The 27,530-nt window shown below is 43.5% G+C and overlaps 1 protein-coding gene across 1 annotated transcript in view; it reads right to left on the reverse strand.

Annotated features, from left to right (window-relative positions):
- Positions 1-27,530, reverse strand: part of KCTD16 (potassium channel tetramerization domain containing 16) — a 759,211-nt gene that overhangs the window by 24,651 nt on the left and 707,030 nt on the right. The window lies entirely within an intron of this gene.

Here is a 27,530-nt window from a genome sequence, read left to right on the forward strand (position 1 = left end):
GACGTGACATCACATAGCATTATTCCTCAGTAAACTAAGAAAAATATGGTTACGCTATCACTGTAATAGGGTATACATTACATAGAAGAATGGATCACCATATTTAGCGCTAATATCAATGTGTATAGGCCCATATTACCAAATGACTGTGAATGTAAGCAGGCGTCCAACACAAAAACATGGACTATTGTACATCACTCGGGCTAAACTGTAAACAGATAGAGCCTACAACCCAAAGCCAAGTGTCTGGCCACAGAATGGAAACAGCAACTGACCAACACAAGTCCAACCAGAAAAACAGTGGTCTGGAGGGTTGCCCAGAGCCCTGCCAGTGGTAATGAATGATTTGAAACCTACCAGCTATCACCTTTCTGTTTTACTTATTTGCCAAGTAAAACACTGTTTGTTTGTTGTTATATGAGAGATAGAGGCAAAGGATGTGTTGCAGGTCACAGAAATTGCAGGGTTTTATCATTTTAAAATGTAAACAGCACCATTAGCTCCATGGCATCAGCCCTAGAAAAGGCCCATTTGATTACCATCTTTGGTCCTTTATATCTTGCTTAATGCCAGCCTCCTCCAGCTTCTATGCACTGGAACAGGAACTAAACCCATGTTGCACTCTATCGTCTGGTCCCCAAAGGAAGTGTGTTGCACCTGAGCTATCCTTCCAAATATATATATTTTTTGCTTGGGAAGCAACAGATGGTTTACTTCAAACGCAGAGGGCAACTTCATGTAAATAAATTATCTCACCTTGCGTCTATCCACAGTGTGCCAGTGAAGCAGGTCTGGCAGATCTGGCTCAGGTCACAAAGTGCCCGGGCAGGATTTGTGGCATAAGCCCGTGGGATACACCCCTCTCATCACAGACCCAGTGGTTCACTGGATGTGCAAAGTAGACCACAATAAACACTGATGAGATTTGTGTTCATGCTGTGCTGCCACTGAGTACTGCGGGCTGCTCTTATCCATTCCCAGCTAGCTAGACCTAGCCCCCATACCCTTCCTGTTGCTATAATACTGGGTATGAGCTGCACAGACATTCCCGCTTCTGAACTCAAACATTCATGCAGTCTTCACTAATGGACTGCCAACCTGTTAGTGATGGCGGCTTCATGGTATTTCCTGCATCACTGTTATTTCTCCCGCTAACGAGATTGAGATTCCAGGTAAAAAAAGCTCTGGCACGTTTAGCTGCATTTACAACCACCTTTTTCAGGTGCAACATAGATATCTGCTATTGGCATTGCCTCTTTGTCCAGTGGCACACAGGTTGCAAGGATAGGTCTAGGGATAGCAGAGGGGTACCCAGGGAAAGCAGCTGCTACCGCTGGTAACCCCCAAAAGATGTCCCTGTCTGCATGTTTACAGCACCTCTCACATGCACATATTCTATAGCTCCTAAGAACTTCTACGGTTCAAGTGTTCTTTAGCTACTCAGGGGTTTACCCCAGAATTTCGGTGAGAAAAGGTTGAATGCACGTTTACGCTACATTCAACCTGGTATATAAAATCAAAGCCCATAATACCTAACAAGGAAGCAGGGATTGTGGGGGTGTTCCCCACTTCCCTAGTTTGGTATTATGGGCTGCAGGAGTTGCAGGGGTGTCCATTGCATACATTACATGGCCAGCGGGAGGGACAAAATACCCAAAACTCGAATTACAAAAGGCGAACAAGAGGTCTTCGTAATGTTGTAATTCAAGGTTTTGGGATTTGGTTTTATATTGTAGAACCGCTACTCAGCACCTTTCAGGTTCAGGAATTCTACAGCTTCTAATCACCTCTCCAGTTAAAGTGTTCTCTGGCTCCTGAGCTCCTCTCAGGTTCAAGTGTTCTCCTGGTTCTTTGCACTTCTCAGGTTGAAGTGTTCTGTGGCTTCTCAGCACCTTTCAGGTTCATGTGCTCTATAGTTTATAGCTCTTCCCAGATCTAAGTGCTCGCTTGCTTCTCGGTGCCTACAGAGTTCTAATTCATTCTTGCTTTTCAGCACTCATCAAGTGCTCTCCAGGTTTTCAGTACATCAGAGATGCAAGGAGGCACATTGCCCTTCTGAACCTCCTCCTTCTGAACTCTGAATACGCCTCCAATGGATGCTTGTCATGCCTCTTTTGTGCATATCTCAACTCTCCCTTGTACCATCCCCTTGTATCTTTTTCCTCGCTTTCCGGGTCTTGAATGGATTGGCTAGTAAACATAGCCCGCCCCCTTTTATCTTGGCTGTCACAATGCCAGAGGAAGTGATGCAATCATCAATCATTATCTTTCCATTACTAATGCAACTACTCTCCACTTGGGCTAGCCATTTCTTTGGCATCCTTTAAGCAGCAACTCTACATTGGCTAACGGATCTCCATCACAGGGAAGACCTGAGGCTGCCCCTTGTCCTGGACATTTCCTTCCTCTTGAGCAACTCATCTGACCTGATTCAAAAGCCATTCCAGAATGTGTCCATGGACAACATCCATTAAATGGCCCACGTATACCATGATCTGCCTGGAAAGAATGGAGTCACCTCAACACTGATATTATTACTCCATGTGTTGGCACTCATTAACCTTGCATGAATGAAGGGCTGTTATAGGCCTACTGGGATTGGCATCTGTGAGTTAAATGCAAAGGAAAATGGACACAGCGTTAGTCCATTTAAAAAAAGGTGGCAGGCGCCCATTTCTAGAAAGAACATGGCATGATAACCTGTTCTGTGTTTTTTCCCATTTTGAGAGTTTGCAGCATTCGCTTTTTGCTCACTGTACTTTTCACAAAGGAGGAATATCCATTTGCATATCAATCTTTGTCCCACCCATAAGAGCATTCCAGCGCTGAAATACCAGGCAAACCTCCTTTGAACAAGAGTACCAACAGCAACCCCAGACACGTGTTTCAGCCTTGTTGGGCATCATCAGTGTGGTGGGGCTGTGCCTCTCTGAACACAGTGAGCAAGGAGTCCACGCCTGGGTCCCCAGAGGTAACCTAGGGTGACCAACCCCAAGTTCCTTGCAAAAATACAAAAAAGGTAGCAGGCACCCCTCTCTTGAAAGAACATGGCATGATAACCTGTTCCATGGTGTTTACCCACTTTGAGAATCTGCAGCGTTAGTCCAGTTTTTAAATCACACAAGATTCAGGTTTTGATACCCTTCATTGGACTGACTGAAAATATTATGCAGGGATGGAAAAAGCATTATCCGGACAGAGGAACACCTCTAACATTTGATACCAAACAAACCAACTGCTCAGACCATTTATGTGTGCCAAAAGATCCACAAGCAAAGAAATCCAGGCCGCCTGATCATCTCTGGAGTGAATACAACAAACTGTGCCATATCTGGATATACTGAATCCATCCTAAAACCTCAGACGATGGGAGTCGAAAGATTTGTACACCACATAAAACACTTGGTCAGAAAGTTTCAAGCTATAGACTATGCACCAGCAATTGCACTCCTGGCCACATTGGTTGTCACCACACTTTATTTCAACATTCCAACTGAAGATGAAATTGCGACATGCCCGACATTTCTGCAAAAAGTGAACACGAAGATAGAATCCCCAACCACAGCGATGACGGATCTCATGAGATTCACACTCAAGTGCAACAATTTCTGTTCAACGGAATTCACTTCCTATAAAATACCAGAACTGCCATGAGCATAAACATGGCACCTCAGTGTGCTACCGTTTACAAGGAGGACCTGTAACAGGTGTTCTTACAACAGCAGTCCTTGAAACCACTAACATACCTGTGTTACACTGCTGCCATCTTCTTGATTTCGGCAGCAGAAAAGCACTCTTTTGAACAATTCCATGATTCCCTAAATGGCTGATTCATCAAGTTCATCATGGAATACTCCAAGAATAACAATCATTTCCTGGATACAACCATCTCGTTTGGGAGGAAAGGCCATCTAGAAACAGCAGTATACAAGAAACCCACTAACAGAAACAAATACCTACAAGTTTCCACCCAATCCACACAAAACAGTTCATTATCAACAGTAAGGCCATTTGTTGGAAAAGAGCATCCACTAATACCCCCAAGAACAACCCGTGTTACCCTGGCTGGCCCACACAATTCACCTCAAGCCCGGTGACCAACGAGGCATGGGCATGAGAAGTACACCCATGTCATCACTCTTGTGATCCTTTTTCCAAATTGCACTTCTTTTGTGTCCAATGATTAACTCGAGCTCTATGGCAACATTCACCCCCACAAGTGTTCAACAAAATTCTTCCAGATTAGGGTGGATTCACTAGAACCTGCCTTGTGGCTCCATATATTAAGGACGTTCTGAAGGCAACTGATGGGCAAACAGTGTCAACCTTTCCCCAACTGGGGCCAGATTAAAGAAACATTGCACTGGTGCAAGTGCAAAGTTGCACATTATTAGCACTAGGGAAAAGTTTGCCCTATTTCTGAAAACACTGGGGGCATATTAGAAAACCATTGCACCATGATAGATGCAGTTTCTTATCTTGTTAGCTCCAGGGCAAACATTGCCCGAGCGCAAAAGAGATACATTTTCGATACGTTTATGCACCAGGGCAAATATTGTCTTATTGTACCCTTATAACATGCTAAACTACACTTGTCAGGTGCAATGGTTTTCTAATATATCCAGTATTTTAAGAAATAGGGCAAACTTTTCCCTAGTGCTAATATTGTGCAGCATTGCACTTGCACCCGTGCAAAGTTTATGTAATCTGGCCCCTGACAGTTCACCCTTAACACTTCTCACAATATCTGTCACTCTGTGGGGCTACAAAGGCAGAGCCGCTCAAAAACAGGTGCAACCACAGTGCTGATCGTAAAGGATGGGGTGTCGTTTGGCGTTAGATAATAATCATGCATGGCTTGCCATCATCGCTTTTTCATCAACACATCGGTCATCAACTAGACTTGGGCCAGACAGGAACTACCAGTGGTGTAACATTACACACTAAATTGTACTGCACTCTTATGTAACCCCGTCAAATATGCATAAGTCAGATGCACCACTGAAACATGCATTGGCAATGCCAACAGTTTGGGCTTTTGTGCAGGCATGGGAAACGCACTTGCCAGGCACTGCCGTAGTGGTATTAACTGGCCATTGAATTCACAGGTGCAAAATGGCACGAGTAACTGAGCATATAATAGCAGTGCCTGGCAAATGCCTAATACCTATACAAAGGTCAAAACTGTGGGCTTTCCCAATGCTTTTTTTAACAAGACTTTAGTGAAGGACATGCATAGTGCTTATACATCTAGTGGCTGAAGGCAACCTACTTAAGACATTTTTATTACACCAGTAGCAGGTTTACAACTCCAATTAAGTCAATAGCTCTCAGAAGGCTGCTTTGATATAACACTTTTTGGGCATATGAGTGCAACGTTTGATGGTAATGCCTGAATAAAGGGAGCTCAAAGAGTTCCCACGAGGAGGTGTTTTGGGCAGGGAGGGGCACAAACTGGATGGGAATGACCACAGGATTACCATGGACATGGGAAGTCAGTGGGTGGGCAAATAACCATACAACACCTACAAACTTTATGTCCCTCCTCATATGCCATTTCTCCCTTTCTGTAGTCTAATGCAGTAGTTTCAGTTTATCAGTGTGGCAGGTGACAACTAATAGCAAAACAAAAAATTGGGGGAGAATGTCATTCCTCCCGAAAAGAGTTTCCACAAGCAAAATCCTCCACAATGAACGGAGTGAAATTAAACCCAAATCTCCCAACGTTAGAGACATTTTTTTTAATTTGTTGTCACTCATTGTTTATATAAATCTGTTTTTCCCTCAAATCTATTTCATTAATAGCCAAAAAATGTAAATGTTTAAGTATATCATGTATTAACCAGATGCATTTTAGATTATAGATTGTGTAATGCATAGGCTTTCCTTTCAGCACCATGTGCAAGGGATGATAACAAGCCAATCCCTGTCTAAATACGACCATAAAGCAGCTCTTCCAATGTTTGCATATTTGGGCTGCGACCCGTGATCTTGTCCGCACAGTACATCACAACTATGCATCACACAGCATCACCCATCCCACTTACCTAAAACCACCCATTCTCAAAACAATCACACTACCACACAAATAATCTGAAAGTACACACTCATCCGTATGACGCCCTATGGACTATGCAGATATAATGACCCTCACACACTTAGTGCAATTGTAATCACCAAAACAAGGCTTATTCCCACATCTTCACATACTTTTGACAACGCATGCCCACAGACTACAACATCCAAGAAATCAAATACATACAGAATCCCACCAGTGGCCTTGTATTAAGCTGCAAGTACTCATTGCCCTTCACATTCCTCAATACAACATCTCACCTCCACACCCACACAAAACATGTATTTATGTATTTATTTATTTATTTATTTATTTATTTATTTATTTATTTATGTATTTATTTATTTTTTCATATATAGGATGAACGATGCTCTTTTGATCACAAATGAAAGTGAAATAGATAAGAAATTAGAGTTAAGGGGAAGCAGTGAGCTTCTTCCAATGGGGTGAGTTTGAGGGGCATTCTGACCAGGTTGTGGAGGGGAGTAAATGGAACAGTCACCAGGGCCAATATACGTGGACATACATAGATTAAGGACAACCAACATTGGACATTTTTTCATTGCAGGAAGGTGGTACGGCCAGCTGTGCTCAGGACATGACCATGATGGTGAAGTGCTAGAATGGAGGCATAGCAAGTGGGAAAGAAAGGCAGGTTAGAGATGAGGGAAACATGTTAGCTAGCAGGCAGATTATTGGTATGTGAAGAGGGTAACTCAGAGGCGAGGAGGTAGGCTTTCAGTTTGGTTTTGAAAACATTTGTGTGGTCTGTTTCTCAGATGTCCCGGGAAGAAGAGAATTCCATGCAGGTGGAGCAAGAAGGCAGAAAGAGCGGAAGTAAGAGGAAGTAAAGGGAGGGCGAGGAGCCACAAGGTTAGTCACAGAGGCAGAAAAGAGATTACGTGAAGGCTTATAGAGTTGGATAGATACAATGGTGCCTTCCATAGATAGATTTGTGAACCAGGAGAGAAATTTAAATATGGCCCTGTTTTGCATCATCGGCTATCCATCCTGGGGACGGTACGAGGAAGTAGGTGTGAAGTGAGGGAGTTCAAAGAGAGTCCTGGTAGCAAAGTTAATGGTCTTGTCAGGATGACAGAAAGCATAGTTGGGAGACCAAAGATGATACTGGCACAGTCATTCAGTTTAGAGAAGACACAAGTGGTTAAGAGATACTTGGTGGTTTTGAACGGAAGAAGGTGGCTGATTTCCAAATATTTAGGAGGTTGAGGCAAGCAGCTGTTCTAGTTTTGGAGATGAAAGTAGTGAAGGTGTGAGAAGGGTCATAGATTATGCAGAGGTTTCTAGCAGAAGAAGACTAGGGGAGAGTGTCAGGTGGGAATTGGATAGGCAGAGAGAGAGATGAAAGAGAGCTTTTGGCAGGGAAGAAGAGTACCTCTTTTTTGGTAGAGTTTAGCATCAGAGAGTGGAAAGCCATCCAATATCTAATGGCAGAGACAGTAGGAAATGTTGATGTAGAGATGAAAGGAGGGTTCAGGAAAAGAGAAGAAGATGTGGGTGTTGTCCACAAAGAGTTGGCACAATACCCCAAAGGTGGAGATTAGTGCTCGAAGAGCAGAAGTGTAGACTATAAAGAGAAGCAGACCCAAGACAGGGCCTTGTGGAACACCAACATTTAGAGGAGCGTATTGAGAGTTTGTGTTGCTCCAGGAGTCATAGAATTGATGAGGTGCAAGGTAGGATTCAATTCAGGCAAGGGCTTGATGGGGAATCCCACATCCGTTCTGATATAGAAATCTACAGAAAAGATTGTGTTTGTTAACAACATAACCAAACTCCTCTTCCAATCATATTTAAACCAGCATCAGCGATCTCAACCTTGTAGGTAATTATTACACTAGTAAGATTAAAGAAGCTTTATTTGACTGTATTCAGTCCCCTCGACATAAAAGAATGTCACTGGTCATCCCCACAATAAAGTGAACATGTTGGACCTTGTCCCCACTACAATGCCATCTCTTGAATACCTAATTCCAATACCACAGCATTGGACAGCTCTAACAGGACGCCCCATTACAAACATACACCACAGTGCAATTAAAGGCAACCAAAACCAGTGGTCTGCAACCTTTGGCTCTCCAGATGTTTTGAACTAAAAGTCCCATCCTCTCTCCACATTGAATATGCTGGCTGAGGCTGGTGGGATTTGTAGACCAAAAGATATGGAGAGCAAAGGTTGCTGAACCTTGACCCAACCCCTTCATACAGCAATAACTCTCCATCAAGGATTTTCCAATTGATTCTTGCAGGACCACATCACATTGACCTGTTTCATATCATATACTGACATTAATGTCAGCACCTTCCCGCACACGCAATCATGCACTGAAAACCAATGTACAGTGGATACATATGCCAGTCTGAAACTACGTTGCTTGAAACTGAAACCATTTGTCTTTCATGATATACAAATGAAATCACTGACAACAATGCTCCTGCAGGAAGAAAGAATCGTTTGGGCACATTCCAATCTTGTGATGTCTTACTGAAACTGAAGACTTTCTGCTACACAAGAAGACAACTCATAACCTAGGCCTCGCATTACCATTTCACAGTAACTGCAGCATCCACACACGTACAGTGTTATTGAAGCAGTTCCAAAAAGAATCAATATTCTCCCAGAACCCAGAATCCTGCATCCTTCAGACACATCCAACACTAATGATCAGTTCTGTAGCTCAAAGGTAGATAGATCTAGACACCACATCAACAGTTTCAATAAAAATGTCACACTCCCCTATTCATTGTGTAAACATAACCAAATGGACCACCATCTAATATCTCTGCAACATTAACCGAATCAACGCTCCCGCAGCCCTCAAAGTGACCATATAGGAAGTTCATAGCCTCACACCATGCATTTTTCTATCTCCCCCCCAGAAGAAGACCTAACTCGTTTATTTATTTATTTATTCATTTATTTATTTATTGTGCATTTGTTAGGTGCTTATACAACAAGAAAATTGCGTTTCATTGCTTAACGTAATCAATTCCTTCTTCTTACAAAATATCTTCCCTGTAGCACTCAAGCCTAAACACCTCTCTTTACCCTGGCCAACTAACAATCCATCACTCAGCGGCTTGCCATAGGAAATATAATCTAGTAAACCATCACTATCCAGTTTCAACACTCATCTTTTATTGCCTAATTACCACCGCAGTTCCAGGCCATGCTACAGCATCAGAACTTCCATAATTCAGGTGGCGAGTGATATGTTCCATCTCATGCATAATGGAGAATCTTGTTTCTATTCTTAGTCTATCATCAGCCTTAGAAGCCGTCAAACATCACACACCATTAAGAATGTTTGCTTTGTAAAAAAATGACAGGCCTTTATTTGTTCACCTCAGACCTCTTCACTTTTCACTAGTTTGTTTAATTCTCTTTATTATGTTCTCTTATTTTGTGTGCTTATAGTGCACGTCCTCGCTCCCAGAAGCAATTGAGCTGTTTACATTGTAAGGGCTTACAAGCATCCATTAGATGGTCACAGGTATGAACCGTCATACCCACATACCATTTAATATATCCATACTATTCAGGGTAGCAAGGAGTGCTTGAGTTTTGCGTCAGTGGGTAATTTGTAACAGTCAGAAAGGTGTTTGGACCTGGGGGCAGGCTGTAAGTGGTGATCATCAGGACGGACACGGCACAGGTGGGTTTGAAGTGTATCCCACAGGTGTGAAGAAGATGCTCACTGAAAGGCTCCCTTTGGTCTTAATACTTACCAGTAACATGTGGAGTCCCTCAAAGATCTTACTCTCCCCAAAGAGGTTCAACCTCAGTATATTACCTCTGGAAGTACTGTGATGAAACCAACCTTTATCTGAAGATTTCCACAACAAAGACACGCACTTACTCAAGGAATGCCTTGATCGAATCCAAGATTGATGATTAAATGCCTACCAAGAGTTAAACATCACCAAAAGAGAATTGATCCTTACTGCCAACAACCAAGGTTAGCCCAGCTCTATGAGCACATTGGACAATTAGAGACCCAAATATTCGCCATCATAAAATATCTATGATTAATCAGTGAGAGCAAATTCTTTAAGATGCAGGTGGTCATAAAAACCCAGAAAACATAGTGGCAGCTCCAAAATTAAACCTTATCTGCCTAACAATGTAAGATACATTGAGCTCTGATCTCAAGCCATACACTTGCTAGACTATGTCCCGGGCACAGCTTCAAAGTGTGCACCGCCTCTACAATGAAAAGATCTAGCCACATTCAACACATTTTCAGTTGAGGACATGGTGCAGTCTATTCTCCTCACACATTATAGACTTGGTGTTCTACAGAAAGGGAAAGCCTGCTGGCCGACCTCAGCCTATATCATGTGGATGGCATCACTGAAGGCAGTTCTCTTACTATCAAGTGCCCATGACAATGCAGCAGGTACAAACCCTGTCATGTTGGAGGACCACACCCCTACTGTTCACCCGATTGGTCACAGAACAATCTGTCCTTCTAGTAGGCACAGGATACGGCCAAGTCCATTTGATATCCGTACCATAAACAGGGGATGGCTTATATGTTTTATATGATTAGGGTATACCTTCATTCCACACCTTTTGATATTGTGCACAGGGAAGGGCCTTATGCCATTCCTAGTTTTTACTGCACCCGGGACTTGGTCATTTGCTAAGATGATCAGGTACAACGTCCTTTCATCGCGGGATGTTTTTTGCGCAGGGTTTTTTACTGCAATTTTTTTCGTAAAAATAAACGCATTAAAAAAAAACAGGGAAAAAACATCCTGAGATGAAATGACATGGAACCGATGATCACACCTTGGTCTTCTATAACATAGAGAAGGAAGTATATCCAAGTGATGGACTAGCTATTAAATATGTTGCCTTTTCCTATGAAGCACACTGATGTCCAGCTTCACATAAAGGGTGGTAAACACGCAGTATTGATCGCCAGTTTGTGTGTAGTGGGGAAATATCGGTATCGGATTCATTTAAAATATCCTCACGAAGGAAGAATGAAAGCGAACATAGCATGAGAGCAAATATTGAACTGAGAACTGGGTATGTTCTATGGTGACCCAGTCATCAGAGAAAGGGCAGCACCTACGGACCACAATATATGGATCTATTAATTGAAAATCAACACAATGCCTAACCACAGCTATCACATGCACCATGTCCTGATGGGTAAAGGAATGGGTCAGTGCCAATGCCCACTGGAACGCTGGTCTGCAGTGGTGGAAAGCGGGTGATTCAAAGCAGTGCCAGATACATGTGCTTGGTTTTGTTTAATTGGTTGAGGAGCCAGACTAAAATGAAAGGCTGCCACATTGAAATTATATTGGGCACCAGATACTTGGTTCAGATTATCAAGAGGGATCAGTGACCCTAGAGATAGCATCATGGCTACCCACCTAACTGCCTCTCTATCTCTCTGCGCCCATCATTGTCTCTCAGTGTTTGTCATTCCTTCTGTCTATCGATGCCTCTCACCCTTTCATCTTTTCTTCTACTCACTGTTGCAAGTCTGATATCATCTATCTATCTATCTATCTATCTATCTATCTATCTATCTATCTATCTATCTATCTATCTATCTATCTATCCATCCCATCTATCTAGCAATCTCACCCCATTCACTGGATCACCCGGCGCATCACCACATTTGCGTTTGACCACAGGTGGATGCTAGGCGCAGCTCTCTGGGGTGTTTAGAAACATTTAGGACAATGGTTGTGCCTTGTCTCTTCTGTCCAGCCACAGTTTTACTTTGAGTGTCTCTATTTAGTTTTTCCAAGCTGCCTGCCTCTCCTGAGAGTTTAAGCAAGGCCTCTGCTGCAGTGTTGCCAGGATTTGGCTCTTAGCTAGGGAGAGGATTCAAGTGCCTCCCTCATTCCACCCCAAGCGCATTGGGGAGACACCTGTACCAGACTTTCTGTACTTCTGCAGGACATGGAGAACTGGCACCAAGTCCCAATCACACCCCAAGGAAATTAGGAGCTTTCATACAATACACGTTGTTCTCAGACTGAAACTCTGCCCAAATCATGCATTTAGCTGTCAAGAGAGAGCATCTGTCCTCTCAGTGAAATGCAATTATCACCTCCAACTCGCACAGATTGGCACATTTATTTTGGTTACTATGAAATACAATTCTGCAGACTCTTCAGGACCCTATATCATCAGTGAATATTGATTTTCAGCTATAACCACGTGTGTGGACGCATTACAGCTTCTGGTGGCACTATAATGATAGATGTGCCATTACCTTTCCACGCACTGCAAGGGCGATAATAATGCAGTTTTCCAGCTGCGGACCATAAGATACTGTGCCCCTCTCCCCGGCAGCTGAAAGCACGTTTTCAGGATTCCTACCTGCGAAACAACATAACTGTCTTTATCCCTGCCATTCCAGGCCCTGGCATTTTGCCCTAAAAGTACAAGTCCGTGTGTGGCGAAGCCTTCCTCACCTTAATAACACGCTGCCCTGTTTGGACCAAAAGGTTTCCCTGCATCCTATGAAGGAAAAACAGTTCATCTCCTGTGACCTTTGTATATTTGGTGCACATGTTCCTTCCAATCAGAGCTCCATGATTGCTGATTTTCTGCATGTTGCGAGAGTTCGGTAGGCTCGTCTACGTGATGATTGGATCTGTGTTGGTTGCCTACAAGTCTCAGCGTCTATATTGCCAAATTAAGCATCCTTCAATATTGTCTTGGGGTGCTCTATCTAATATTGCCACAAGGATCACAAATTAGTTTTCCAGGGTTCCACCTCTCATCTGTTAGGGATGCTGCCCTCAAAATCCCAGGGCATCTGTGAACGGTCTAACAGGTTCAATCTAAACACTGTGCACAGCTATTGCCTGCCAAGCTACCTGCCATAAATATTCCATAGTCCCATAGTCTGCTGTCGAGTGTGTCAAATCTCATCTCATCTTATGTGTTAGTGTGGCCAATGATTTTTCCTTTTGACGTTCGCAGTGGACGTGTGAGTGTGTGTCAAAACATATGTATTCGGGAGAATTAAGCTTTATTAGTACTCAGCGGGGGGAGGGGGGAGTTCACCCAGCCTTGCCGGAGGCTCGGAATGGGGGCTTTACCACACTGTAAAAACCCTGGTCCGAGCCTCCTCAGAGCTGAAGGCCGCTACCCTCACTGGCAATAAGGGAAGTGTGCTCCCCTGCATCCCCCTCCCGTTCCTCCACCTCAGCCCCCTTTTCCACATCTCCAATCCCCCCACCCCACCCCACCCCACTCACCTGGCACTGCCCTGTCCCTCCCCTCGCTGGCGCTTGGAACGGCGCGTCCCTGTTTGGCAATGGCCGCCATGGAACAGGAGAAGGGACAACCTGTAGTTCCCTTCTCCCTGATCCATAGTGGCAATATTGATCTGTCGTTTTTTCACTTGAGAAAACACTACTAGTACCCCGGTACAATGTGCCAGGGTACTAACAGCAATATAAATCTCTGTGAGGGGGCATTACCAGTCAGGTAATGCCCCAGGGCTCATGTTAAAGCCCTTGCTTCACTCGGGCTTCTAACTTAAGCCCCTGGGCATTATCTGACCAGAAATGCCCCCTGCACAGGCTATATTGCTTAAGTGTGGTGCATGGCAAATGTGTTAGTTGGAACAGAAAGTGTTCCGCCATTTTCAGATGCAAAAGTGATGTGGGTTCAGACCGCGGCACATGGATGGTGCATTTATCTGGAATTATAGGGCAATGATCATCCCACAGACCGTGTATGCGTGGTGAACTGGTGTGATTGATCTGTGTGTGGGCAAAAGGGTGTGCTTTGTTGGTAATGTCATTGGAGGATTTCCGTTTGCAGTTGTAGTAGTGTGATATAGGAGCTGGGGATATTGAGAGCAGGTCAAGTGCTATATATGTTTATAGATCTTGAGAAAGCTGCCACAGTGCAGACCCGTATTTGTTGCTTAACATTGGTCTGGCAAGCCTCGGATTTGAGAAGACTAATTGTTCGTTTAATGGAGCAAATTGTCGATGAGCCTTTACTTCTGTCAGCTATTTAGGAGAAACGGACAGTGGTGAAACATTGGTATAACTGTGACAGACCAGTGATCGAATTGTGGAAGCAGTGCAAGCAGTTTTGGAACCATAAATAATGGTAAAAGGGTTCTGGGGTAAATGATGATAAGCCATGCTAAATAGTAGTTACTTGGGTTGCTGACTGAGTAGAGATGTAGAGTGAGAGTGTGTGTTGTGCTCTGGCCTGCAACTATGGGCCCCAGTGCATTACCTGACACGTTAATGCCCCCCACTCCTCCGCCCCACGGCTCGGGGCATATTGCTAAAAGAATCTGAGTCAAAAACTATGGAAATGAAGAAAGCAATAGAGAAATGTAAATTGAAGATGAATATCCTCTTATAATCTATACTTTCCTCAATGTAATTCACACAAATTATAAGACACAATTTTATTCTTCACAAGAGGCATTAAATATATTATTATTTTTATTATTATTATTATTATTATTATTATTATTATTATTATTATTATTATTATTGTTATTATTATTGTATTTATTGAGCATGGACCTAGCTCTATGAGGCAACAGAGCACTTGTATTTTTAATTAGTACCCGGCAAGGGGGGTTGCGGCCTCCCAGTCAGTCAGGAGGCTCAGAACGCTGGCTTTACTACATGGTAAAACCCCTGCTTTGAGCCTCCTCTAGCTGAGGCTGCTATCTTCCCTTTGCCAGGTCTAACATAAGGGACTCCTATGATCTCCCACGTCCCCTTCCTCCTACCCCTACATATTTGGATCCACCATTCCGCACCACTTACCTGGCACTCCCAAGTCCCTCGTTGGCAATAGGAACATTAGTGTTCCCGGCGCATCACTGATGCAGTAATGACCACCAAGGAAAGGGACAAGGGACTATGTGTAGTTCCCTTTGCCACGATCCATGGTGTCCATCTTGTTTTGTAGTTTTCCTCAAGTTGAGAAACAGCAAACAAGCTATTTCTCAACATGAGAAAAAACACTATTAGTACCCTGGTACAACATGCTGTGGTACTAATAGTGATACATCCGTCAAGGGGATGGGGGCATATGTTCAAAACCAGAGTGAAGCAAGGGCTTTAAAGTGAGCCATGGGGCAATAACTGACCGGTAATGCCCCCCTGTTCGGGTTATATTGCTTAAGTAATGGCTATTACTGTGGCACAAACATGCTAGCAGCACCAGTTCAAAAATATCCATAGATCTGCATGGGAGGAAGCCGGGGTGCTGCTCCTATGCATCTGTTCACTACTTTGTTTGTTGGGGGTAAATGTAATAGTGTTTAGGGAGTTAAAGTGGTTGGTACTCTGCTCATCTATGGGGTTGCATTCAACAAGATCTGTTGAAGCCTTTGTGGGAGTTATCCTTTATCACACACAAAAGCCTGGAGGAAAACAGCTAAACCCAACCACCTAAGGTGCACTGCCACACAGGACACCAGATTGGACAGCCCTCCACAGACAACTAAAGGGTGAAGTTGCTAATTAATCCCAGTCAGCATAATCAGTTTCTGCAAACTCTTTCTCTCACCTCTTATCTTCAGGCTGGTAATCACACTGTGTAGTGCTCGAATGATACCAACTAACCCAAAACTGATCAATTACATTTGGGTGTGACAAATGGTTGCAATCGCCGCCACCTTGAAGGAGATCACTTAGAAGGATAATGCACACTTAGGTGATGTAGAAAGTTGCACATTGTGGCTACCCTGTGTGGGTTGGCATAAGTGGGCAAACACCACTCTGTGTTGTGAAAACTTGGAAATCCTCACCGTTCTAGACCCACTTGAACAAATCACACTTGGGTTTTGTGAAAGACTGCAAACGTATTACAATCTGGAAACAAGTTCAGAGTGACAAATCACAGAAAGGTGTTGGGGAAGGCTATGGGACAAAAAGGGGCAGCTGAAACCTTACGGAAACAGATATTGGGCAGCTAGAAAGCCTGCCCACCAAGACAGACATGTTGATCTCTGAACACTTACATGTCCAAGAATCTTTTCTACATTAAAATACATTGGGCCTCATTACGACCTGTGCGGAATGCGTTTAACGGCGCATGGTAATGGTCGACTATTTTACCAGACGTCCAGAGCGGGTCCCGCGAGGGGACCAGGGAGCTAACAATGGGCCGGTCGTAATCGGCCCGTTGTTAACTCCCGCACCCATTCCCATTGAGCCCTATTGAGGCTCAAATGGGAATGTGGAAGGTCCGGGCCCGGGTTCCCTGTAGGAGGAATAACCGTGCCCTCCAGACTCAGAATGGCCCGGTAATTCCCCATTCAGGGAACCCGTACCCGGACCCGATTTTGGAGGCAGCCATGCCTTATTAAGGGCATGGCTGCTTCCAAAGTCATAATGAGGTGCATTATATTGAGAGTAGCTCATTATATGAAAAAACGTATAAATACTCCTATCCCAAATCAGTAGATGCTATAATTGTCTCTCAAGCGTCATGCAAATCACATTTAACACTTTGGTAGGAAATGACATAAACAAAATATAGAGGCATGGGCAGATCAAAGAGGGGCAATAGGCAGAAAGGAAAGCAAGTGCTGGGCGAGAGGAATTGATTGCTGACAATCATTTTCATGTAGTTATTATGCCTCTGGTGTTGTTGATCAGCTGGCATACAGGTCTCTAAAACTTGACCAAATACATTTGTGCCTTTCTGTGGTCACTGCTCAAATGTGTAATGGCTTCCATCTATGGAATATATTTAAAATTCTAGCCTGTGATTAATTGCATGCAGAAATATCCCTGGTCTGATACCACGTCCCATGACATTCTAATATCACGATATTCCCTCCCCACAATCTGGGACAATAAAATCAGAATAATCTGTTTAGAAAAATAAAAAAATAAAAAAACAATCGATTAACACTGGTCCCCTAAGGTCTAATGCTGGGGAGGTCACCCACAATATGCCACATACAAGTTGACACTTGTCTACAGAAAGGATTGCAATTTCCCTGCTTTTGTCTCACGTATGGGTGTACAATATTCCCCCATTCAGTGGCATAGCTCACAAAGGTCCTCCAAAATCCAAATACATTTTAATTACTAAGTCAGGTTTAATTAGTTCTTGGGGCATTTTCTAAGGGCTCTGGGATTATTGTACTCACTGATGGTTTGCCTTTCAGAGGCCCAGGACAGCTACAACATCAACCAGCTCTAGGCAACTCTTCCAGGAAAGCTCTTCTTTTCAGTCCAACAACCTGTTCCCAAAAATCCCCTCGGGCAATCTGGTGCCATCTTGGGGCAAGCTTCTTCATTCATTTCCCATTGGAAAGGGCTTTATCAAAGAGAATTTCTTTCAGCTAATTCCAGTTGGAAACTCAATCTGATTTTCCTCTGCTGGGCAGGAACTCTTCCTTTGCTGTTTTCCCAAAAACTCTCCTATCTTCCCAAATGTTAGCTATGAGGTAGTCATATACTTGGGAATGTGAAATCAAAATTCTACTGAAATGTTTGCTTCCCAGGAATAAAAGAAACAATGTCTGGGTGGGCACCACCATGTGACAAAAGCAGGTTCAAGGTTTAGATAATAAGGATGTAGATACAGTGTATAAGGAACACTACTGAATCACCAGTGGCGCTAATGGGTTAAACCGAAGTACAAAGAAGATTATAGGAGGGTAGCTATGATGCTGTGTACTCACAGACAGTATGCGCTCAAGGTGCAGTACACAAAAAGTGTTCAATATCAGTCACAATATGGTACAACGATAAGAGTTTTTACATAGCCAATGTAATACTCATTGGTGCCAAACAATACTAAAAACAGAGTGAAACAGATATTGTGGCCAATGCATTTTGCATAGTCTGCTATCCTTCATCAGGACCTGCATAGAACAGAGAAACCTTCATCAGGACCTGCCTAGAATAGAGAAACCTATGTGTCAAAAACCAAAAACTTCAAAGAGAAACAAAGGCACACATTAACAGAAAACCTCAAATAAAGACAAGAAAACACTGTGAAATGGTGGATAGTACATCAAATGCAATTGTGAGAAGGCAATCGAAAAGAATACCTGTTTCCTAATTGCTAAAGCATTCACAGTTGTCAGTCACAAGAGAATAAAAAAAAGAAAAGTCAGTAAAAAAACAAGGTCAATAACATAAAAATTCTGAGACAGACACAACCTTAGTTCAGATGCCTGTGGCGGGGTATGAGAAGCCTGTGCGGGGAAAACAATACAATGGGCTAGTATGAAATGTACATCTAAATGGAGGCTGAAGTAAAATACTAGACTCAGCCAGAGGCTATTTGAAGCATTAGACTAGTACCTGAACGAGCTACGTTAGGCAACTAGAAACACTATATAAAAAAAAAAAACGTAGGACAAGAAAAAATAAAGAAACACAGATAAAAACATAAACCAGCTGTCAAAACTAATGGGTGCCGAACGAAACTGGGTGCGGAACAGCACTTGCCAGATCTGAAAGTTGGAACCGAGGAAGTCAAGGCTGCGTGCAGAACGCTGGTTGGAAAGGTAGGCATTAGTGTAGCTGCCTGCAACATAAGGAAGAAAGCCTGGGTCACCTGAAGACTTCATCACCATCTTGAAACGTGACAGCGTTTCAGGGCGTTAGCAACAGGGACTGTGAAATAGAAGAAGGACAAGAATAATGTGCAGTCTGTGATGATAGGAACGTCTGGGACATAAAGAAGAAACTGTATCTGGGAAGTCAGCACAGTGCATGGGAATTTATGGTAGGCAGCGATATTTAGGGCCTGATTCACAGAGCATTTTCCAATGGGATTGCACTATTATAAAACGCTTCAGTGAATCAGGGCCTTAGAGTAAACTGTAGCCATAACATGATGGCGTCTCGCGGTATCAGTAGTAGGGAGTCAATGGAAGAGAAAATAGGCCCTAGACCCAGAGAGATGTTAGTCCTAATTAGCAAGTCTGAAGGCGAAGAGTTCTGTCGTGCTTAGCCTATAAAGAGCAGCTGCCACGTTACGCATCGCAGCAGACTGCAGTAAAAGCATGGTGCGTACAAAGGAACGTTCAGTAGACATCCGGGTTGGAGCCAGACCACAATGAATAGCCACAGGGCAGTGTGATACTCAGCAGACAACGCTGGGGTAACAAAGATTCATATCCCATGGATGTGTCGAGTAAATAAATACAGCACTTGATAGTAGCATCAGTGTTACAAAAGTAGGTTAAACATCGGAGGTAACTAGGTAGAGATTCACATTGTAACTCGACGCTTGACCTTGACTTCAATGTTTGTGTCTTGTCCTATTTTTATCAGCTAATGCCACCTGCTGAGACAGATTTTATGTGAAACAAAGGAATCATTTTAGTAGGCTGCTTTAATGGATTAGACTACTCTACCAGGGTAGGAGTTCAGGGTCTGTTCGAAGCCAGTGACATTATGGACCCTATTAATGGAATTGTTTGCACAGTTCAACGTGACTTTGCACTGCTGAGTCAGTGCAGTCATTTGTGCAGTACAAAGGGACTTTGTACTGACTTTGCACTGCAAAAAACACTTTACAGAGTTCCATGAATCAGGGTCTGTGTTGGCAGTGCAAAGTCAGTGCATAGTAATGTTTGCAGTACAAAATAACTTTGCACTGACTTTGCACTGCAAAAATACACTTTGCAGAGTTCCATGAATCAGGGTTTGTGTTGGCAGTGCAGTCAGTGCATAGTCATGTTTGCAGTACTAAATGAATGTGCACTGACTTTACACTGCAAAAATACGCTTTGCACATTTCAATGAATCAGGGTTTGTGTCAGCAGTGCAAAGTCACTTTTCATCAGTGCAAAGTCACTTTGAACCATGCAAAAATTCCATGAATCGTGCCCAAGGAGGGCAGCAAAGAAAGCAGGCTACATGATGCGAGTTTATATCGGCTGCATCGGCTGCTTGTATAATGGACCCTAGCAAAAAAATCGTGCCTTCGTGAGCCCTCGGGAGACCACCCTGTGCATGACTTTTGACTTTGAGAGCAAAGAGAAGTCAACAGCAGTTTTAAAGCCAGCACTGCAAAGGAAGATGGCTGCGAGTGGTAGGTGACATACTTTCTGCCTGTGTTCCTCTTGGAGACGCGTTCAGTGTACACAGGGCCTCCTAGCTTCCTGATGCCTACTTAGTCGATGATGCAGGAGCCATCCAGTCTGTGAGGAACCTGTGCCAAGCATCCTTTACAACACCCTTGGCAGGCCGCCTTCCATATACCGGCAAGAAGCAGGTCAATAGATAGTACGCTGAACCTTTACGAGACTGACCTTGGAGAGTACATTATCCTATCGCTCAGAAACCGCTGCTCATGTGACTTTTCACGCACCCTATCTATGTCATAGTGTACATCGATCCACTTTTACTTGCCAATGGTGACTCAGGAAGCACATTACTTTTTTTTGTTTCAATTGTTGATGACAATCATCATCAATTTTCGTTTGGATCCAGTAACAGCTTCTGAGAGTTTTATACTGGTAGTAATATCATTTTTTCAAAGCTAACCAGTGCAGCAATCATGAATGGATTCTAACACCATTTTAAACTTTTGCTTTTCAAAAAACATATTTATTTAAATTAAATCCACCATCCCCAGATTTAAGAGAAACAATCATTGTGGAAGAACTTTTAGACCTCACGTTTTAGCAGCTTGGAATTCACTGCCATGCCATCTGAGAACACCAGATGAGCCTCTACTTCTCAGAATAGAAATACAACCTATCCTGTTTAACATTTGAATCAGTCATATTCTGTGCCAAGAAGCCACCTCTGGCATATGGTGCACTATGCACATAAATTAATATAGCACAACCTAAAATTAACAAAGGAATTCTACATTTGAGATCATCCAATCCAGATGCTACAGCCATGGTCTGTTCACCAGATTGTGCAGGCCTATCTCTTAGCTCTGTTTACAAAGAGGAACACCAGGGAAAGAAGAGCAAACCGGTCAACCCTGGAAGCAACAATGGACAGACAATACACAGACACAGGCTGCTATAGTTTATCCAAAAAGCAGAGGGAGCATGTCTGCTGAGCAAGAATTGGATAGTAACACAGAATTCAATAGTCACTCTATGAAGGTTAGATGATAGCATATATTTAATTTGAAGAGTGTTCACACAACATAGTGTCAAAATGTAAGACCACAATAACAGATGTAAGTTGCACTCAGTAAAAAATATATCCTTACACTATTGTGGTGACAAAAGACATGGCACTTAACACAAAATAAGTAATAAAAACATTTATCAAGCTCAAAATTCATCAATAGAGCATGGAGCATAAGACGTTACAATCACACAACATAAATATAATAACATATTTAAGCAAATATAGCATACAAAATGAGAGAGCAATATTAATAAAGCTTAAAAAGACCTGACATGATTTTTTCCCATATCCACAACATTACATATCCTTAGAGGGAAATTCTTCAGGAGTTTAGTGCTGAGTAGCAGTGCCTCTGCTGCTCATTCTGAGCAAAAATAAATGTTCTGTCCAGATACGTGATACTCTGCAAAATGGAGACAGGCCTGACAGCACATTTGGGAATGTGCGATTTCCTCAAGGGGAGTGAAGGTAAAGAAACGCACACTTCCCTCACAACCTTCAATAACTGTTATATTTACTACTACCAAGTATGAGGAGCTTTACTATGGATTCTGCAATCTCAAGTTCTTCCGCATCCAGTTGTGGCCACTGAATAATGGGCGTTGGGTTGTGCTCCTTGTATTACGTAAAGGAAAAAAAACCTATATTATTTGTCATGCAATTCAGGAGCACTGTGCATGAGAGAACATGGCTAATACCTTCAGAACAGGGCTCCAGCAGGCCCTCATCTGGGTTGTTGTCCCAAATGAAAGCTTAAAGAGCCCCTGTACCAACAATCAAATGTAGAAGGAAGAGATCACAGGATATTGGAGGCCATGTCGGCATGTAGTTCAACACTACTCATTTCATCATATTGGCTGCATTGGGACAGGACTCTGTGAAAGTCATGCCAATAAGCGTCCCTCCCTACTTCTATTTTAAACTTGGACCATGGCAAGAAGATTATCTAAAGCAGAGCCAAAGGTCATAGCAGAAATAAAGGTATGTGTAATAATAACAATTAAAATAACTAAAAAAACGCGTTTTTGTTCATGGGTGAGTGTTGTGTGAATTAGTGTGTCTTTTTAAATGTGTGTGTATACGTTTGTGTTTGTGCATGTGTGCTTGTGTGTATGCATGTGCTATGTTATGAGTTTTTATACTATACCAGTCATCATAGTGACCTAAAATTGTTGGTGTGTGTCTGTGTCTGTGTCTGTGTGTAGGAGAAACAGGCACGGAAAATATGAAAGTGTTTTTACTATGTCAAACCTGGCATCTACTGGACACTAACTCCATAATAATAAGTTTACAGTGAAAATACCAGCATTCATTGGGCACATCCGGCATCAGTTTGCCCTTACATTGTGTATAGTAGAACATCTTGGACCCAGCCAGCATGATAATGTTTTTACAGTGTCATGTTAGCATATCTTATTCACAAGCAGCATGAACATGGTTTATTTAACCTGGTAACACTGGCAGATATTAGGCACATCCAGGATATGTGTGTTCATACAGTTACAAGTGGGCATATATTTGGCACACCCATCTTGGAAATGTTTTCCAAATCCATACTGTCCTATATTTGGTAACAGCCAGCATGAATGTGTTCTTTCAGTGTCTTGATGTTATATCGTTTGTACTGCAAGCATAACCATGTTTTACAGTGGCACTACTGGTATATATTGAGCACAGGTAGCATGACAATGTGTTCTCACATGGTCTATAATGGAATAAATGAATGGGTATCTGTAGCATTAGCAAGTATTATACAGGCCATTGCTGGCATATATTATTGAGATACATCTCATGTTTTATTTTCTATACAAACAGCACAAATGCACTGCAAACATATGCAAAGATACGTTGCATAGCGATGGTGACCAGACATCTATTGAAGTTTTGTATGTGTTCCCCTGCAAAACGAATTGCACATTATAAGGCTTTTAACACACCTTTTCAGAAATGTGGGCTGTGTAATGTTCCATTGCAACTCATGTTTTAATGTGATGGTGCAAGAGGATAATCCTCCTAAACCTTCTTAGGTAGCCCCGTGCATCTGTCTCACCCATGCATAATCAGGGCATTTTTGTACACCCCTCCATTAAAAAAACAATCACCAGCCACCACTGCCAACGTGAGATGTCCGCAGTTTGTTTAATCACATTATTTTGTAACCCCAAGTTGTTATGTTGTTTTAGCTATTATGTTCATCTCTTTTAAGTGCGGCCTCTCGGCATTACTACTACCTGTGAACTTGGCATTGCTTCATGTTTTAATCATTGAGTAAAATCTGATATTTTAAGTGCATAACCTCGGGCCTCTGTGTCCATGTATGTTTTCTGGTGGGGCCCTGAAAGCCATCCTAGGCTCCAGCTTGTACATAAATGACTAGCTCGTTGTTATGAGAGTAACATGAACATATCACAAGATTGCAACTACTAAATACATCGGTTTCTGTTGCCCATATCGCACACATGTTATGTATAGGGAGGCCCACAGGGCCTTTGTATTATCACTTGTCTGGCTCTTAAATGGTTTGTACGTGCAAGATAATCTTGAGGATCAGGTTGGTTTCATGTCCCTGCAATCCTTTTCCAGAATCTGCCCAAACTATCTTTCAGATCCAGTGATCTTTAAGGGATATTCAGGGGATTAGGTTGAATGTTTGACAGATAATTAGAAGGGTGAATGGGTTTTCAGAGCTCAGATGTTAAGACAGAAACCATTGAACAGATAACTGGAAATAACAGAAAAGATGTACGAGTGATAGTGGTGGTGAGGGTAAGGAATGGGTGGTGTTTAGGCCTGAACGGGGGCGGGGGGGGGGGGGTAGCAATTGGAAATAAATGGCCTTGTATCCTCCAATGCTAGCAAGATAAGACAACAGATAACGGCTTGCAGTAAAATATCTCATTGGGTTGATTTATCTGCTAAAAAACATATGGACAGAGCTTGCAGGTAAAGGGTTCAAGGCCCATATGTCACAGGTTCAAATCTAGGTAGAAACAATTCTGCCTTTTTCTCTTTCAGAATTTGGCACAATAAGCATAGTTGGAATGGGCACTTGTGAGATTTCATGCTAGAAATACACCTTTGCGGGTTTGGGGCAGAGTAGGTCACATATCCGTCGTTCAATGCTCTAAGATACTAAGCATCAGCTCTGTGGTAACATCCTTTCAATTCAAACAAGCATTGGAAAAGCCAATAGTTTTGATGTTTACTGTGGGTCTTTGCATTTTGCATTTAGGAGGAGAGTGCACATTTCAAAGGAGGATGTGAGAAGGGTTGCAGATGTGCAAGGGAATGAGAAGGGCAATAGAGCAAGGAAAAAAGCCATTTAGTGAGGGTGTCATTGACGATGAGCAAGAAGAAATATGAGCGAGAACGTTTGAGAGTGAGAGGGTAAGAAATAAAGCGTGAATGTGAGAGAAGGGATGTGAGGTTGGTAGAGAGAGGGGGCTAGGGTGTGGGGTGGATTGTAGCGAGGTTTGAGTGGGGGTAGAGAGGGTAGGGTAGTGTGGGTTGGAGTAGTGATCGTGGGGGTTGGGTGGGTTTAGAGAGAGATTTGGGCTAGGGCTGTTGAGGGTAGATAGAGTGGAGTTATGTGGTGGGTGGGGGTAGAGTGAGTGGGTGTAGGGTTGGAGGTGGCTGGGTGGGGGAAAGAGGTTGGATGGATGATGGTAGAGAGAGTGGGGGTTTTGGGGTTAGAGAAAATGTGGTTATGGTTGATGGGGTAGAGAGAGTGGGGGTAGTGTAGGTGGGTAGGTGCAGATAGAGTGGGGGTAGGGTAGATGGGTGGGGTGGAGAGGGTGAGTGTAGGGTGGGTGGGGGTAGAGAAGGTGGGGGTAGGCATCATGGGTGAGGGTAGAGAGAGTGGGGTTGGGGTGGGTGGTTGATGGTAGTTGTTTGGGGGTAAAAACATGAAAAACAAAGCAGCATCAGGAGGACTCTTCAAAAGTAGCCCAAAATGTCTAAAACAAAACCCCACCAGCCCATGCAATGGAGCTGGGGTGTGTGGTTGGAGGGAGAGAGAGCAGGGATGGAGTGCGTACGGGTAGAGAGAGTGGGGTGAGGGTCGATAGAGTGGGTGGGGTCGAAAGATATCCTCAGAAGGACAAACCTAATCTGCTGTCAGCATTAGCCCAAAAATAGCCCATATGATCATGAAATAGTCCAAAATAGCCCAATATGAAATCACTGTGCAACTGGGAAATGGAAGGCCTGGCTTCCGACTTTCTTCTTACAATGCTGCTGAATGTTAGGTTACTTCTCTTTGGGTTATCCAATGCAGGCGTTTGAAAAACAATATTTTACTGATTTGGCCATTTCAAGTCATGGCATTGCCGGATATTCTCAGTTGATAATCCCCATTCACCCTCTCTCTTCTGTAACAATGGTTTCGGTATTTTTGTGTGTGCAAGCACCACAAAAATTCCCCAGAACCAAACATGTTTTGCCAGAGTTAAATTGGCAATTATCTGTTGAGTTCTTAATGGATGAGATCAACAGGGATGCTGTCACTGAGATCTTAGGTACAGAGGATGGGGTTACAACTTCAACCCCACATTAATGTCAGTGAATTCATTTTGAGTATCTGGCTATAAGGACCATCCCCTCCCCCACCCTGTTGTTGACAATATGATCCTTTCAATAAGCATAGTGTAGCTGTAACACATCTGCGCACCTACTGGCTAACATTTACAATACATTTGCAAGATCCTACAGCCAGACATTTTTACTACAAAAATATTTGTGTGACAAGAATGTGGGCTCATATGGCCATTGCTAATACGTTTGGCATTTCCATAGGAACAGCAAGCCACAACCGTTTCTAGCTGGTAGGAGTAATCTTTCAGTGAGATATTTTCACCATCTGTGAACATTTGTGAACACTGAATGGAGCAGCCAACTTTGATTGGGAGGTTACCAGATTGTATGAATGATGGCAACCGTGGATGGTGTTTGATGCCCCAGACTAAGTCATGTTTCCCATAACTGTGTAAGGTATGGTTCAGTGGCTGTTGTGTGGACGGTGAAGCATACCTGAAAACGAGGGGCCCGATTCATGGAATGTTTTTCACGGTTCAAAGTGACTTTGCACTGCTGAAAAGTGACTTTGCACTGCGACACAAACCCTGATTCATGGAACAGTGCAAAGTCAGTGCATAGTCATTTTTGAAGTACAGACCTGGTAAATCTTCATTAAAGGTAGTTAGAATGCAAAACACAAGAGGTAATGGCTGGAATGTTTAGAATATTGCTTTCATGCCCTGCCGGGAGGGCAGCCATAGCCTTTAACGGCCCAACTGCCTGAGCTAAGGCAGGCCCGAGTGAAGCTAGAGCTTCAGCTTGGGCTGTGGGCCATTAAAGGACATGTCTGCCCTCCTGGCAGGGCATGAAAACCATTCACACCCCAAGGCTGAATCCGGGTGCCAATGGCTTTCACAATTTTTCATTGGGAAAACCGCGCTGCTAGTGCAGCCAATCTCCCGTTGAAAAATGAGAAGAAAAAATAAATTGCCATGGCCATTTGGAAAAAGGACTAAGTCTATGGGCCTCATTACGATCAGTGCGGAATGGGTTTAACGGCTCTGGTAATGGTGCCGGCGCCGTTAAACCCACTGTGCACTATTACGAGGTCCCCTCGTGGGACCCGCTGTGACATCTGGTTTTTCCAGATGTCCAAAGGGGGGGTCCCACGAGAGGACCAGGGAGCTAACAACGGGCCCTTAAATGACAGCCCATTGTTAGCTCCTTCCCCATTCCCATTGAGCCCTGTGGGGGCTCGAAAGGGAATGGGGAAGGACCGGGCCCGGGTTCCCTGAAGGAGGAAACACCGGGCCTTCCAAAGTGGGAATGGCCCAGTAATGCCCCATTCAGGGAACCCGGACCCGTTTTTGGAAGCAGCCATGGTGGCTACCTCCAAAGTCGTAATGAGACCCTATATCTCCCCGCAATGAAAGGAAGAAAAAAATGCAACACTCAGGGACGCGCCTTGCGTGGCTGGGACAGCAGGCGGGGATTGTGTATTTTCAGCTGCTGTTTCAGCCAGCTGATTGGCTGAGCTACCTTCCCCGGGTGCAAATAATTCTCAACCTCTAGCATTGCTATGGACAACCCTCCCGAACATCGTTTTTCACCCGCTAAGCCAATACAAGAGGGAAAAGACCATATGCAAATCAGCCTTCGTCCCTCCCCAAAAGGGGCAGTCAAGCTCGAACTGCTACGTCACATCCCTTCTGCTCTGCACGAGAACACGAGCATCCGCACACATGTTTCAATGTTGTTGGGTCTCATCAGTGAAGAGTAGCTTGGGTCTCTAGGCCCAGCAGGCACAGGACCCACGTCT

The sequence above is a fragment of the Ambystoma mexicanum genome, chromosome 3p, assembly GCF_040938575.1.
Source record: "Ambystoma mexicanum isolate Mex_15411 chromosome 3p, UKY_AmexF1_1, whole genome shotgun sequence".
In the NCBI taxonomy this organism is placed as follows: Eukaryota; Metazoa; Chordata; class Amphibia; order Caudata; family Ambystomatidae; genus Ambystoma; species Ambystoma mexicanum.